This window comes from Agelaius phoeniceus, chromosome 1, assembly GCF_051311805.1.
Source record: "Agelaius phoeniceus isolate bAgePho1 chromosome 1, bAgePho1.hap1, whole genome shotgun sequence".
In the NCBI taxonomy this organism is placed as follows: domain Eukaryota; kingdom Metazoa; phylum Chordata; class Aves; order Passeriformes; family Icteridae; genus Agelaius; species Agelaius phoeniceus.
The window spans coordinates 109,191,818-109,206,819 of NC_135265.1; the positions used below are offsets into that span (position 1 = coordinate 109,191,818).

The following is a 15,002-nucleotide window of genomic DNA, read 5'->3' on the forward strand; positions in this document are numbered from 1 at the left end:
ACAGCCTCAGAAATGATTGTGTATTTCTGCTAATCACTTAGGCCATAAGATAACAGCTAAGTTGACATTTTGTGTGCAAGAAGTGAAACTGCTTACTCTGGTTCCCTATTTTCTGTCATTTTTGCAGAACAGTGACTGTCAGCAGTGCACCCTGAGTGTAATAACAGTACAGCACATTGGCAAAAAGACAACCTTGAGACTTATGTGCCCCCAAACACAAGCCCTCTCTGAAATTTTCTCAAGTTTTAAAATGATAAATGTTTCTATCTTTGCACATCATCTAGTAAGAACGCAAAGAGTGCAAAAAGAAAGGAAGTTGAAGGCTACTTGGGCCTTCTCTTTTTTTAGAAATATGCCCAGCACTTGGTCTTTAGCTTGCTTTCTTTTCACACTTAAGTATTCAGTTCCATCACTGCTGTTTAGTGATAATTTCATGACTTGGTGTTGCAATTGGTTTTGTTATTAGAACTAATTTAAAACATTTCTCTCTCTTTATCCACAGCCGTACGTTTTTATTTGCACTCAGGTACTGTTGCTGAAAAAATTGTTCATGAGACCACAGTGTAATTTTCATTGATGATATATCCTTGGTAAAGACAGTTCTCCTTAGGGAAGGTAGAAGTAGTGCTATAAACAAAAAGCTTGAAGAACCATTTATCTTGAAGTCAGATAAAATTTGCTTTTCATCAGGGAATGTAAAAACTCACATGTAGATACAGGATAACACTGTTTCAGGCTTGGGCATTCAGAAAAGAGTTTCTGTCTTCCTGTGCTCCCTTCATTTAAACTTAATAGGAAATACATCAGTACTGAAATGATCTATTAATGATTTGTATGTCATATCACTCACAGTCTGTAATGTTTTCTTCTGATACTGTGTTTTTCCTAAAGGTACAATTAAAGTACTGAACCTATCACAAGTACCACTTTGCTCTAGAAAAAGAAGCAATATATGTTCTTTCCAACCTGTATTTCACATTTCTACATGCACATAATTACATGCTTACAGTTATTAGCTATGTTAATATCACAGGCAAGATGTGATTTTGATGCTGAAGAGAGGTGCATATGGCCTTCAGCAGTTCATCCTACTGTGGTAGATGTGGCCTTCAGCAGTTCACCTTAGTGGTGAACACCCATGGTCTTTTTGGAAGAAGCACATCTAAAATAGGAACAGTTTTGTGTAGAAATTCTGACAGTCCATCCTTTCCTCTAGTGAAATCATGGGGATTTTGCCAATGGGTGGGTGAAAGATTATCTTGAAATCTTGCTGAGTGCTTCCATTGATGATAAGGGAAGTGTCAAATCACATAAGGATTAAATATGAAGAGTATATTTAATTCAAGCATTTTGGGAAGCAGAAAGAAAATACCTAGAGACATGAGAAATAATGTATATGGTGATAAAGGAGAGTAGAGGTGGATGTTTCCATAGGAACCAAGAGAAAAGAGATTTGTCTGTCTTCAGAATCACTTGGGGTCAGCAAGTTTCTTGGTACAATTCTTCCTTTTCCTTCTGTTCTTGAAAACTCTTTAGATACTTGGAAAAGAAAAAAGAGTTTGAAAGGTGGACAGAAGTCAAGACTAGGTTAACTGCAAAGCCAGTGTTGCCTAATTTGCATGAGGTCTTCTATGGTATCAAGTATCTTTCAGTGATAATTAATGCATGTGTTTATAAGGAGCTGATGAGTACTAATTAGGCCACACATGTCTTTGGATTGTTAGGTCTGGGAAATATGGAACATAACACTTTTCTCCTTCTGCAGCATGGTGAGAAAAGCAAGTAAATCTCACCAGAAGAGTACTGGCCAGAGAAAATATTACTATTTTCATGTCCCTAGTTGTAGTGACTAAAAGTTTTGGTTTTTTGTTTTTTTGGGTTTTTTTTCCTATAAGTGGATACTCTGACACATGTTCAGGCAGAAAAATGTGATTTGTTTATATAACAGAACCAAAATGCTTCCAAAGCCCAGATATTCAAGGAGATATGTGAAATGCCTTGTGCTAGAAAAGATCTGGAGCTGACAGCTAGCAAATAGCTAGGAAGGAGCTAGTAATGCATTGCAGTGGCAATAAAAAGCAATGTGATCTTGTGTAGTAAAGCAATGGAACAATTACTTGCACAGCATCGTTGTGGTTAAACCTCTCTGGTCAGATCACACCTGCACTATAGCCTCCAGTTCCACCACCTACAGAAAGGTACCAGTAAATACAGAGTTGCAATGGTTGAAAGAGTGAAAGAGGAGGAACATTGAAAAAGGTCCCTACTATTTTACTCAGCCCAATAGCAAATATAGAAATGGTTGAACTCATACATGACAAATGTAATTATGAAACAGGATGAGAAAAATATCGAAGCTTAACTATGGTTAAATAAATATAGGTTGCATATAAAAACAGTGTATTTTTTTTATGGTAATATTTTCCCCATAGGAATTCCAACATTTTTACAGTAAGTTTGAGGAAAACCCTGGAGAGCATATGTCAGGAAGCAATCATGAATTTGTAGTTATAAGAATGCATTTAGCATATCTTTCTCATTCTCATTAGTATTATTATTATATAAATAATATTCAATTAAATATAAGAGGTATGGGAATTGTGAGCTGCAGGAAAGAAGAAAAGTTGTAGCTATATGCTCCTCATCAGATTCACAAATTACTGCAAGAAATAATTTCTTTTTAGTCAGATGTAAAAGGAAAAATATGGAATGCAAAGCATGAGTTAAAGGTCAGTGGGAAGAAGACTTGAGTGCTCAGAGTTCTGCCATGAAATCATAGGAACTTTATCAGGTGACATTGAATGGGACATCTCTTCAAGGAAATTAATTTTCCAGAAGTCTGGTCTTATTTTCCCTACAGCTTGAATTTCTGTAGACCCCAGAGACAAGGTTTCTGGTAATGCTGCTTCCTTAAGGCGACACATCAAAGAGAAGCTTTGCCTTGAGTTAACATTAGGAGTAAGTGAGAAGAAATACACCAGACAGCCAGACTGTCTGTTTTAGAGTCCCTTCAGACCAGTGGTGGCATGAACATGGCCAGGCAGAAGCCAGCTGAGAGCTGGGGTTGTTTGGGGAAGTTTTTCACCCTTTTCACTTCTGTTTAAAACAGCAGCTGCTGGCCTTGCTAAAATGGGTCTAAAATTGGTTCTTGACAAAATCATGTATAGTCTCAAGGCTGTTATTCTTTCACGATCATGGAGATTATTGTTGTTCTGCATGCCTGGATCTTGAAAATGACATACTACGGCATGTTCCAAAGTCAGTCATGTAAAAAGTCAAGAAATGAGCTAGTAAACAAAAATTCACATTATCCTGACCAGCTTTGCTAGTTGCTTTAAAAGAGAATGATAAAGTTATGTTTCCTGCACTGGGCCTGTAGTTCTTTCTGTAGTTTTCTATAAGCCTGTTGTGGAAGACAGAATTTAAATGTCATGGATCATTGCCAGCAGAAAAATGAAACTTCTCTTGGGTGGGAGCAGAGAATGTCAATGGCTTGTTTGAGCTTCGGATTCATTTTGCAGACACACAACTCAATTCAAGGAGATTTGGTAGGATGAGATAAACAAGTGTTGACAAAACATAGAAAAGAAACAGACTTTCACATACTTATGGAAGGTAGGTAAGCTGCTTCTCTGAAAGGGAGCACTTTAGAGGCTGATCTCTTGCCAGGCTTAAGCTGCAGATTGCTGTGTAGCATGTCTGTGTTTCATTCCTTTCCCTGAGTTAGACATGGTTTCTCATCCCCTAGAAATGAAAGGTGGATGGGCAGAAAAAAAAGGGGGGAGGGAATGATGTCTTTTTCTCCAGTTCTGAGGTATCAGAACAGGCACGATCCAAATGTGGCACCATCACTTATTAATGTCAGAGCTATCCATACACAAATCAAGACAGTCTGAAAATACACCTAAAGAAAAGACCTTGATTGTTTTTCTGCACATTAGGTGGAAAATTAAACTCAGAAATACTTTTTAGAATACAGTTCTCTTTTGGTTTTTTGCCAAGACATTGATACAAAGATCTGTGCTTCTAGGCTAAAAGGAGTGCTTTTCTAAAAGAGACTGTAGGATGAAGCTCTCTGAGGTATCTTACTCACTGATTTTGTAAATAGATTTTAGTGGGATAATTTCCATTATTAAAATAATCATGCCAATAAAATATTTGTCTGAAACAGGGTTCTATGCATTACTGAGGTCATCTTTTCCTGAACAGGAAACAAGATTAGGGCTTTGCAGACAAAATTATCAGTTCTTATTGGGTGGACTTGATGTAACATTTCTTTCTCACTTTAAATCTGTTTAGTTTGAAGTTATATCTTTTTGAATTCTTCATCTTTCACAAATGTTTCTGTGCACTACTACCTAGGGCATCTGTACACTAGTGCAGACTACTAATTAGCCTATTTTTTGAAATAAATTTTCCCATGTAGATTAAATTAGGTTTTAACCAGTGTGACTGCAGAATTCAGTTCAACTCAGAGAAGGCAATAATCTAGAGAGTTTACATTAATGTAAAAGAGAGTGAGATATTTTTTCTCAAGTGGGATAACAACTGAGTATGGTTGCTCCATCTATGCAGGTTTTTTGTGTTTTTATCAATACCCCTGTGACACTAGTAATGCATAGTTTGAATGAAATGTAACCTGTCAGGGAATAGAAAGATGGATAGAAAATTAAAGTATAAATCTTGTGCATAGTTTCTCATTGTATAGATTTTTGTATCCTTAGTTAAGCCCAAATATTTATGAAAACAAGGACAAGTTCCATAGGTAGAATAATATGAAAATCTCTATCTACATTGTGAAGTATCTATGGAAAGTAAACAAGAAAATTAAATTACTGTATAAAGAGATAGTTTCTTATATGCATTCAAAGTCCTTTGTGCATACAGATGTGCATTTGCAAGTACTGCTTGGTATAGAAAGTATGTTGTGTCCATGAGAATCCATATACAACTCAACTTCAAAATTAACCTCTCCCTGTATAGATACCATATTTCTCAAAGGATCAACTATTAGATTTTCTTAAATCCTCTTCAAATTAGCAACATAATTCAATCCAAACTCTGATTCTCACAAGTGGTGCTCATTATATATTTTGGTGTATTACAACTGTTTTAGCTTTTGTCCGGGAAATGATAATATACCAAGTCCTATTTGTATATCAATTTTTTCTATCTCTTTTTGGCCTAAGGAAAATAAAATAGAGGAGAAAAAGTGGCGAAAGGATCAGGTGTCTGCTTGTTATTAGCAAACCCTGGGTACTTTATTTTACCTGATGTAAACAGAACTGATGGTGGAGGTATGACTGACACCAAAGAAGTCTTCAAACATCAGCATTTTCTTGCTCTTCAGTACAACCTTTTATACCCTTCCTCTTTCATCCTTTACACCTGTGTGCCCTTTCTCCCCTTTTGTGATTGCTCAGTACACCTCAGCATTCCATGCCTCCTTGCCCTCAACACTCTTCACCTGTCCTACACAGTTACAGCCCATTGGGGATGTGGCTCAGCCCCAGCCCCACTCCCAGTTACCACAAACTGTGCCTACAATGAACAAAAATGCTGACTGTACTCTGTATACAACAAACAACTCCTCACTGGCACAGGGCTGAAGAAGAAAGGTGAAACAATTTCAATCATCATGTTAATAAACCCCCTATATTTAGCATAAGTTCTCATTTAAATGTTTCCTAGGAAATTGAATGGAGCAAACAAACATCATGATTCTTCTTGCAGCAGGCTGGACCAAAGATAATTCAACACTGCATGTGGTCCAAAGCTGAAACTGAGGTGAAGGAAGGTGAAGTACTGCTCAGTCAACCCTATGATACCCAGTGACTACCCTCTGTTTTAATCTCAGAGCCATATATGCCCTTCAACAAGTCCTAAACCTGACTTCTGTGGCATAAGCAAAAAAACCCCACAGAACAGTGTGACATCCATAAACCAACTCTAGGGCAAAATAAATGTCATCAGGAAAAAGAATCAGGACCATCATATTCATAAGCAAAGAGTCTGCACATCATTTTCCTTATTCATTGCTCGGTAATGACAACTTCAAAAGCTTATATTTCCACTTACTTTGACAACAAACACATTCAATCTATAGTTATTGAAGCTGGTTATTTCAATATCAATTTATTAGCAGCATTAACATGAATACTGATTGTTTTTAAATGCAAAAACAATGTCTTTGTCACTAATTTTAGAACTAATTTTAATTTGAACTTGACATTAATATAAACATGACAATGCCACTTTGCCACTGTGTATTTCCATCATGTATTTTTATTTTCTCATGGGAACTGAGAGAATATGATTCATAATGACAATATTAATATAAGCCTATGAATAACAATAAGAATTTATAATAATATTAACATACATTACATCATCTGTATTGAATCTGTCAACAATAATATCTTAGATTTTTTTTCCTGACATGGCATACATTTTCATGTGTCTATAAATGTCTTCATTAATATACATTTATGATTACTCTTAGGTTTATGCATAGTCTCTTCTATTATGCAAATAAGGGTTATAACATACTCAAAGAGAGCAACTCTCCATACATCACTTTTATCTTTAGTAAGTCCTGTAAAAGGGAAGTAGGTTAAAAACTCATCCCCATTAATTAAAATTGGTTTACATTCTTGAACGAAAAATGTTCATAGCAAAGGATATCTATGAAACCGTTACACAGCTTTTGTATATAAAATCTCTCAGGAAAAAACCTATAAAAAAAGTATTTTTCAGTACTGACAAAAAGAATAATGAAAAGGAAGCTATTTACAGCTTGTAGTGAAAGTTTTATCTCTACATACATCCAGGTGCAATTGGGGACAATAAGACAGTCACAAAGGCAGTTCTAAATGATGCATAGTTGTTCGAGGGCATATGGTACATTTCACTTTTAACTGAGATTTTTTCTACCCTTTTAGTGCTTTATGTTAGAATCTTAACAAGATTTGTTAGTCCAGCTTGTTTTCTTTAAAGTACAGTTGCTAAAAAAAGCCAAGAAGGAAAACTAGTGTCACAGCCATCTGTGAAAAGAGACAGAGCAATAAATGTGTTGAATTGTGGTGAGATCTACACCAGTAACGATGAAGGTCTCTGGGGAAATCTTCACATGCTGTTGATCTTCTAGTGAACTGGACCATCAAACACATCACTAACATTACAAGGAAATAAAAACTTTTTCCTGCATCTTCCTTCACTGCATATAAGAAGAAAACCCCGTCTGTAGAGATTAGTAATTAAACTATCTCAAGATGAAAGTGCGAGTGACATCTTTTAGCCCCAAAGAGTTTAGGAATTATCCTTCTGTTCTTGTGAGAGTGCAATTAGATTAAGTAGTCTCTATTGTCCATATTGAGAAAAAAGCTACCTGGAAGTGAAGACTTTGATTCAAAGAGATTTTTTTTAGAATGTCAGTAGGCAACTCATATGTTCGTATTGAAGCTTCAGCTCAGGAGCTTTCCTGAATGGGGAAGTAAGGTGATTGTTAAAATCCACACAGCCATGCCTAATGCAAAATTTCTGAGGCCCAATACGTACTTCTTTCTTGAGCCAGTGTCATCACTCATTAGGAGATACAACTTGTCATGTATGATTAAAAATGTATTAATTAAAATTGCCGTGTCAAAAGGTTAACTATATGATTTATGCTATTTGATTATAAGTGTCTTTAGAGAGATGTTAGTCTGGATTCCAATTTACACCATAAGATATATTCCCTTTTAACTCAGAAAGATGAGTTTCACCAAAGGAAAGGAGGAAGGATATGTTGAGAGAATACAGCTTTTGCTCTGAGATGGCTTCAAGAACCCTTTTACAGGTAAGTTTGTGTTGGGGTAGGCAGAAGGAAACTTGCCCTGACAGCCACTGTTTCACATAGGGTACAGGAGGAGATCTTGCTGCTTCTGGAGGGGGCTCCCCAGACCTGCACTGCAGCACTCTCAGTCACAGGGCAGCACGACCTGTCTCCCCTTTGGTGGAAGCTGTCACAGCCAAATCCAACAGCCAAGCGGCACAGCCAGGTTCTGGCAGGAGTAAAGCTGGGAACTTCCCCCTCCTCCTGATCTGTCTGCTGCTTAAACGAGGGTTTGTGTGTTTATGAGTGGCTTCCATGCCAGGGTCAAACATGGACAACTGTGATTCTGTTGTAGGGAATGTTATATGCAATTACTGCTATGGATGGCTGCTGTCAGTTTGAATACTGCAGGACAAGGTACTGTTTCAGCAGCTGCACAAAAAACCCCAATGGCTAGGAGTAAAGTTTATCAACATGTTTAAGGATCTTCCTGAGAAATGACAGTTATTTGTGGCTTTGATTTTGGTCCTTTGGGAGTCACACAGCATATGATGGGATCATCAATGTTTCATTTGGGTCACTCCACCATGTACCTTAAGTCAAAATTGGGCTAGATTTCATGTCATCTATTGTATTTAAATTCCTTGCTCTCTTGGTTCTGTACACAAAATCTTTACACAGCAGAATCAACATGAGATTGACTAGAGAGATGATTTTGGCCCTGGTCAGTTCTTGCTATATGAGTGGTGTTGAGTGGTATGTTTGCTGTCACTCAGGGTCTTGAGATCTGACTCACACCAAGTCAGTCCTGGGAGCAATGGAATCCAATGTAGAGATTTGTCTTTTTTGTTATATTAAAATTGTGTGAGATAAAAAGAAAAAGAATTTGTGGAAGGAAAGTATTTTCAGATGACAAAACTGGGTTAAAATTATTTTTTAGGTGTGTAGGTGCAAAGGAGAGCTATTTCATCTTTATTTTTCTGAACTACAACTTTTGTCATTAGTATATTGGTTGTACTTCCACTTGGGTCCTGTGCTGTCTTCAGGATATGTTGGATCTGCTACTGGAGTGGGAGTTGGGAGTAACAAACAAGGAAAACAATCTATTCTTATGCTTTAGGAAAGATATTTTGAGCAAATCTGTCTGCAAATTTACTACTCGAAGCTTGTTTGTTTTCAAATATTCAATGACAAAACCCAAGACTCATACCCTCTCAAACCTTCCCCAGAGCAGCATGCAAGAGTGCTGCTTAAAGTCCAAAAAAAAGACAAAAATGTCAACAGAAACCCTAAATTAATGAATGTTTTGTCATATATAATAAGAATAATGAAAATAAAATTAAGTATGAAATAGTATGCAAAATATTACATTAAACTCTTAATTTGTAGGCTTTCACAGGTATTGAAAAAGGTCTCATTTCTGCAATATTTATTGTGTGGTCGAATTTCTGTGTTTTATTTTCATTTAAGATGCAAATTCTTATATAGTGACACTCATGAATTCAAAAAAGAAAATGGATGTATTTTATAAATCCTACTTATAGATTTCTTTATAGACTAATGGAAATTTGCTAGATCTCTATTATAAAATGCTACAAATCTTTGATTAGATGTGTTTAATCTCTAAGATTTTTCATACCATTTTGACATAACCTATAATACCATTGTAATCATTATGCATGTAGGCATTTTCATAATATTTGGAAATAAATTACCTATCAATTCTGTTGATTCTTGCTTTTAATAAACAACTTAATCTCAGAACTTTTGTATTGTCCTTATAGCCTACTCTAAAGGATAGTGATAAGTAGTTTAATTGATTTCAATAGTCTGTAACTCTTAGACTTTACTAGAAGGGCATAAAGTCATGCACGAGCTGTAAATCATAGTTGATTTACATGAGAAGTCTCTGGGGGGGTGGATTGAAAGGGTGGTTTTATCAAATAGAGATCAACATTTATACCCGATGAAATAAATTTTAATAATTTGGAAATATTTTCCCCTATCTTTGAATGCTTTTTAGTGAGTTCTTGACTGAATTAAATTTATTCTTTGGATCTTCTTCATTTTACAGAAATTTATAGTGACCACGACCAAGCTAACCACTGCTCTTTTCCCAGGAAAACTGGATGATACCGTTAATATATCAGCTGCCAAACAATAATGTTAACCTTTGCATTGTCCCCTACTAGCTTCAGCATCATCATTACCTGAAGTGTGACTCAGTTCCCGGAGGATAAATTTTTCCATTTAAGAGGCCACATGAAGAGCATTACCTGCACAAGCAGGGAAGAGTGCTGTGCAGTTGGGCAGATGCCTCTGAAGAAGCAGAGTTGGAGCAGGTGACGCAAATAAGGGGAACATAACGAGGGCCACAACTCCATTAGGCTGCACTGCCCAGTTAATTGCTCTCACTCCCATTTACCCCTTGGAATGCTCATGTGGATAAATGATACACAGAGGTACTGAAAAGGTGAGAGAAAGCTGTAGATAGCTGAGCTGTCTGTCTATTTGCTGTAGGAAAGAGTCTGTGGGTGTGCATATAAATTAAGTTACTGGCTGGTCTTTTTTTTTTGCTACCCTTAACTTTCCCTGTGAAATGTCTTTTCATGGCCTGACTTTTTAAAGGAAGAATCATGCATTTGATGCAATTATGAACTGTCCTTACTATACTGGATTCATAGTGGCCTGATATATTTCAGCCTCAGCAGTTTATCAGCTATATTGAAAATAATAAATATAAGACAGAGAAAATATATATTTTTAAATTAAATGAATGTACAGAAACAGATTCAATTGTCCGCTAGTTCTCTGAAAACTGTTAAGTGTATATAATACCACAAACAAACCATGCAATTGATATAATTTAGGAACACTTTCAAAAAAGTTGCCACCCTTACCAGAGCTTCTGTGAACTTCTGGATGCAGGTTTTACTGAATCTTGACTTTCATAGTTACTTTAAATTATAGACTTAAACTAAAAGAGCAACCTATTAATAAATACCATTCTATTTCAGCACAAAAAAAAAATGGGCCAAAGTAATGGTAGGGCTCTGATTTAAACAAAGAGGAGATTTAAGGAAATAAATACCCACAGTGACATTACAGCATAAATTTCAGCTATCTGAATTGCAACCCATTGAAGGCAGAGTTTGCCTTAATGGTTATAATTATTTTGGAGTCTTTTTCTCTGTAGGCAGTTCAGCTTCTCAGAAAAACACCGTTTCTTTTGTCCTTCTCTTTGCCCTTACCCGAATCTATACAATCTAAACCACTGTAACATTCAAATAATGAAAATCATTAACAGAATGTGTGGGGGAAGTATTATTATCCTCAGTTTTGCATGTGAAGAATTGAAATCAAGACAGAAGTAAAAGGATTTGACCAGTTTCACCTAGGAAGTCTGTGGCAGAGTAGGGAATAGATTGTGAGTCTTCTAAATCTAAGGTTAATTTCCTAACTTCTGACCCATCTAACCTCTGTAATTAGTCTCCTTTCCCACGTCCCAGCTGAGTGTGACTAAATATAACTCTAAGATATTGTGTTGTTCCTTGATTTGGTTTATGTTGCCTTCCTCCCATTACCATATTCTTATTCTGTATTCCTTTTATAAAAGGTTTTCTTTTTTTCTTAGGCGATAGTATCTGGAAAATGAAGAATAGATAAGTTCATTGCTAGGGTAGTCAATTGTAGTGTTCTTGACCCTTAGTGTTGATTCAAGTTTTGACAAAAAATATACACAACGTAATTTTCAGATATGATGAAAATTATAAGTGAAATAACATGACAGACATGATTTTTGCCTTTGCATTTCAAATACATAATTATTAAATCTTAATCTTAGGAAGAGAAGAGAAGAGAAGAGAAGAGAAGAGAAGAGAAGAGAAGAGAAGAGAAGAGAGGAAAAGGGGTTGGTCCATTCTTTCCTTCATCAGAAGATCTTGTAATGCATTATTCTCAAAAGACATTTGTTTTCCATGATGTTCTGCCATCTTTAGCTGACCCCATTCTTCCTTTCATTGCCTAATAGACTGGTCTGGGAGGACCTCATTTGGATGGAAGGAGGAAATATTCTTCCTCAGATAGAATGAGGGCAAATCTAGTAATCTTCAGCAGCTCGATACACAAGCCCCAGTTACGTCAAAGCAAACCCTGGGTGAGATCATTAGGAAAAGAATTTCTGAATAAATCTATTTTAAAGTGTCTGAAAAGGTTAATGTTCTTACTGGCTAAGATTTCCAAAATTAATTCTTCTGCAAGCAGATTTGTATACTAGTCTCCTTTGAACACAAATACATGCAAGAAGTACCTTACCACAAACACATTCAAGAAGTACCTTACCCCACTTTCTGCCAATCTTAGTCCTGTCTTTAAATATTCAAAATTTTAACAATCATAAAATATCCAAATGTGTAGAAGTTTCTGCAGTTAACTGAGACTGACTTTCAAAGCTATGAGCTTTTTGATCTCCTAAAGATCTGAGAGCATTTTGTAGTTTACACTTGCAGAGAGGTGTTTCAAAAGAGATATGATTATCTCATAGTCATAAAAAAGCATAATGAGTTATTTTTATTTTTTAAAATATACAAAGCATTTATTTGTGTGAATATTTTTTCCAGAAAACCCCACAGGTTTATGAGACAAAAGATCCAAAGAGCATTGACTTTGAAACAACATAAGACCATGTGTGAATTTTTTATTCATATTCTTTTTTTTTCCATATGAAAAGTAGAAGTGTTCTTTTAAACTGAAGAAATCCAGCACAATTACTTTTCTGGATCAGTTTTCTGTCATCATTAGTGGAAGAAAATACATATAAAATTTAATGGTCATGAACTGACTGGAAAGAAAAAGGTTGCAAGCTAAAAAGAAATACTGAAAAATTTTCAGATCTCTATTTTCTGGGTCATGTATGATTTTGGAACAATCTTTGTATGTTTTAATCAAGTAGAGATCATAAGAGAAAAAAAATATTTTAAATAATTCTGTAAATAAAAATGTCTATTTACCTGAGTAATTTCGAGTTTGCTTTGATAATCTAGATTACTTAAACTCATCCACAGAGTTTAGTATATCCACTTTTGGAAAAAATTGAACTTTTGCTGAACTGTCAAACATACAATTTCAACTCAACTAATTGTTTTTATTGGTTTATTTTTTTTCCAAGAGAATAAGCAGGTTAGTCAGTTATGGAATGTCTGATAAAGAAAAAAGATACATTCTTAAACATTCTCCACACAATTGTTTTCTTCTCTAGAAATGAAGGAAAGGAAATATTGTCTTAAAATGTCTGTCCAGAATTGACAATAATTTCTTATTGTTTTGGCAAAAGAATGTGGATAATATTGGTTACACTTGAACTGAGTACTGTGATTTATTTTAGAGTCACTGTTATTCAATTTGGTGTTTAGCTGCCTTTTCATCATCTCTGTACTTACATCCACTGAGAGCAGAAGTTGCTGGGCACTGCTTATGATTGTTTGGTATTTCCTACTGGTATGCTATGTGTGTTCCTTTGAGATAGGAAATATGAATCTTTCCTGGAGCATATGTGGCCCCAAAATGAAAAACCCAAACCTCCAAACTCCCTCCTCCTAGCCTCTCCAACAACTATTTTCAAAGGATCTCTCCAGCTCCCTTATCTCATTAGTGCACCTGATGGCTCTGCCCAACAGCTTTCCCATCTCTCTTCAGGGCCCTAGAAATGTCCAAATTGACTGCTATAAGCAATGTGTTTGGCTGTTGTTTCAAGTGAAAAATGGACAGAATGTAATTTTCTTTGTTTCAGTATCATATTTTTAACTACACACTGTTGTCTGCCCAGAACACATCTGATGAAACTGGAGAGCCTTATGCCTTCCTGAATTTCTAAGCACCACCATACTTATGTAAAGCTATTAAACACTATGTGATGATTAATGTATACTATGAGTGATCAGCTCAACTAAATTTCCATAAAAACCAGTTTATAAAGAAAAAATGGAAAAAAAAAATGAAGTAGAGATGGTATAGGTCTGAAACTTGTTCTCTCATATCACTACTGTGTGAGGGAGTCATATGAGTACAGAATTCACGTGCAGCCACTGGGAAATGTGATGTGTAAAAAAATACTACCAGCCTTCCATCTGACTTTCTTAGGTAGCCAAGTATTGCAGAAATTTTGCCTTACATGTAATGAATTTATTATCTAAATGCCCATTAGGCAACGTAAGAAGATAATCTCCATTTGCATGTGAGCAAGATGTGTACCAAAACAGCTGCAGCTTAAACTTGCAAACATTGTATCACAAAATATTGATTTTTTCAAAGACTTCAGCATACTTAAAAAATTTTCTATGTGTCTTTCCCTTGGATTTAATTATTCAGGACCTTTGAAAAACAAACTCAATATTTTTAAGATGGTTACTCAGAAAATTAGAAATTAGGAGAGTCATTTATGAAAAGTTTAATATGACTGACTGCACTTATCTGACACTGGAGTTTGTTGACAAAATCAGGGATGAAATTCAGTTCTTTTTTCTTTTCTTTTTTTTAATTTTTTTTTATTTTTTAAAAAATAGACCAGCTTTTAGTACAAATGTTGCTGGGGATCTAGCATTATGACCTGTACCACCCTTCCTCATGTGCAGAATACTGGTCTCTGCACCTCATTGGAGTTCCAACCTTCAAATCATGTTTTGCCTTTTCCTGCTAGGTTAAAAATCATGGTACTATCACAAAATTTCTAATTTGTGTCAATGGTATTTAGAACTTAAAAAGAAGTAATAAATATAATATCAAATTCAAGTGGAAGGAATTATTTGACTCCACTTTACCTGTAAACATGTGATGTATTGTGATGTATTGATCTGTCTCCATCTGTAATAACCTGCACATTACCGTTCTGTGTTTTAAGAGACCTAAAAATCTAATCCAAAGCTATATTCACAGAGAAGATGCATAGTGGGCATGCACTTCCCAGGAGCACAATTAGAGGGTTTAAACTGGAGAAGGCTGTGTTGGATTTGGGACTGCAAGATTACATTTCCATTTTTTGTAAAATTAGTGTCTGTTTTAACATGTTCTACTTACAGTCAGGGCTCTGCATTAGCAGGACAGCATTTGCTTTCAATACCTAGTTTGCACCTTTGTATCATGCTGTATCTACACCCAAAATACATAGGTGTAGAAATCTGGCCACTATTAACTT

At 35.6% G+C, this 15,002-nt stretch overlaps 1 long non-coding RNA gene across 1 annotated transcript in view; it reads left to right on the top strand.

The window, feature by feature from the left end:
* Positions 1-13,173, top strand: part of LOC143695110 (uncharacterized) — a 55,846-nt gene extending 42,673 nt beyond the window's left edge. The window contains exons 3-4 of the long non-coding RNA XR_013184038.1: positions 10,006-10,286; positions 11,658-13,173. This is a non-coding gene — a long non-coding RNA (uncharacterized LOC143695110). The remainder of the gene's footprint in view (positions 1-10,005; positions 10,287-11,657) is intronic.
* Positions 13,174-15,002: the final 1,829 nt, after the last annotated feature.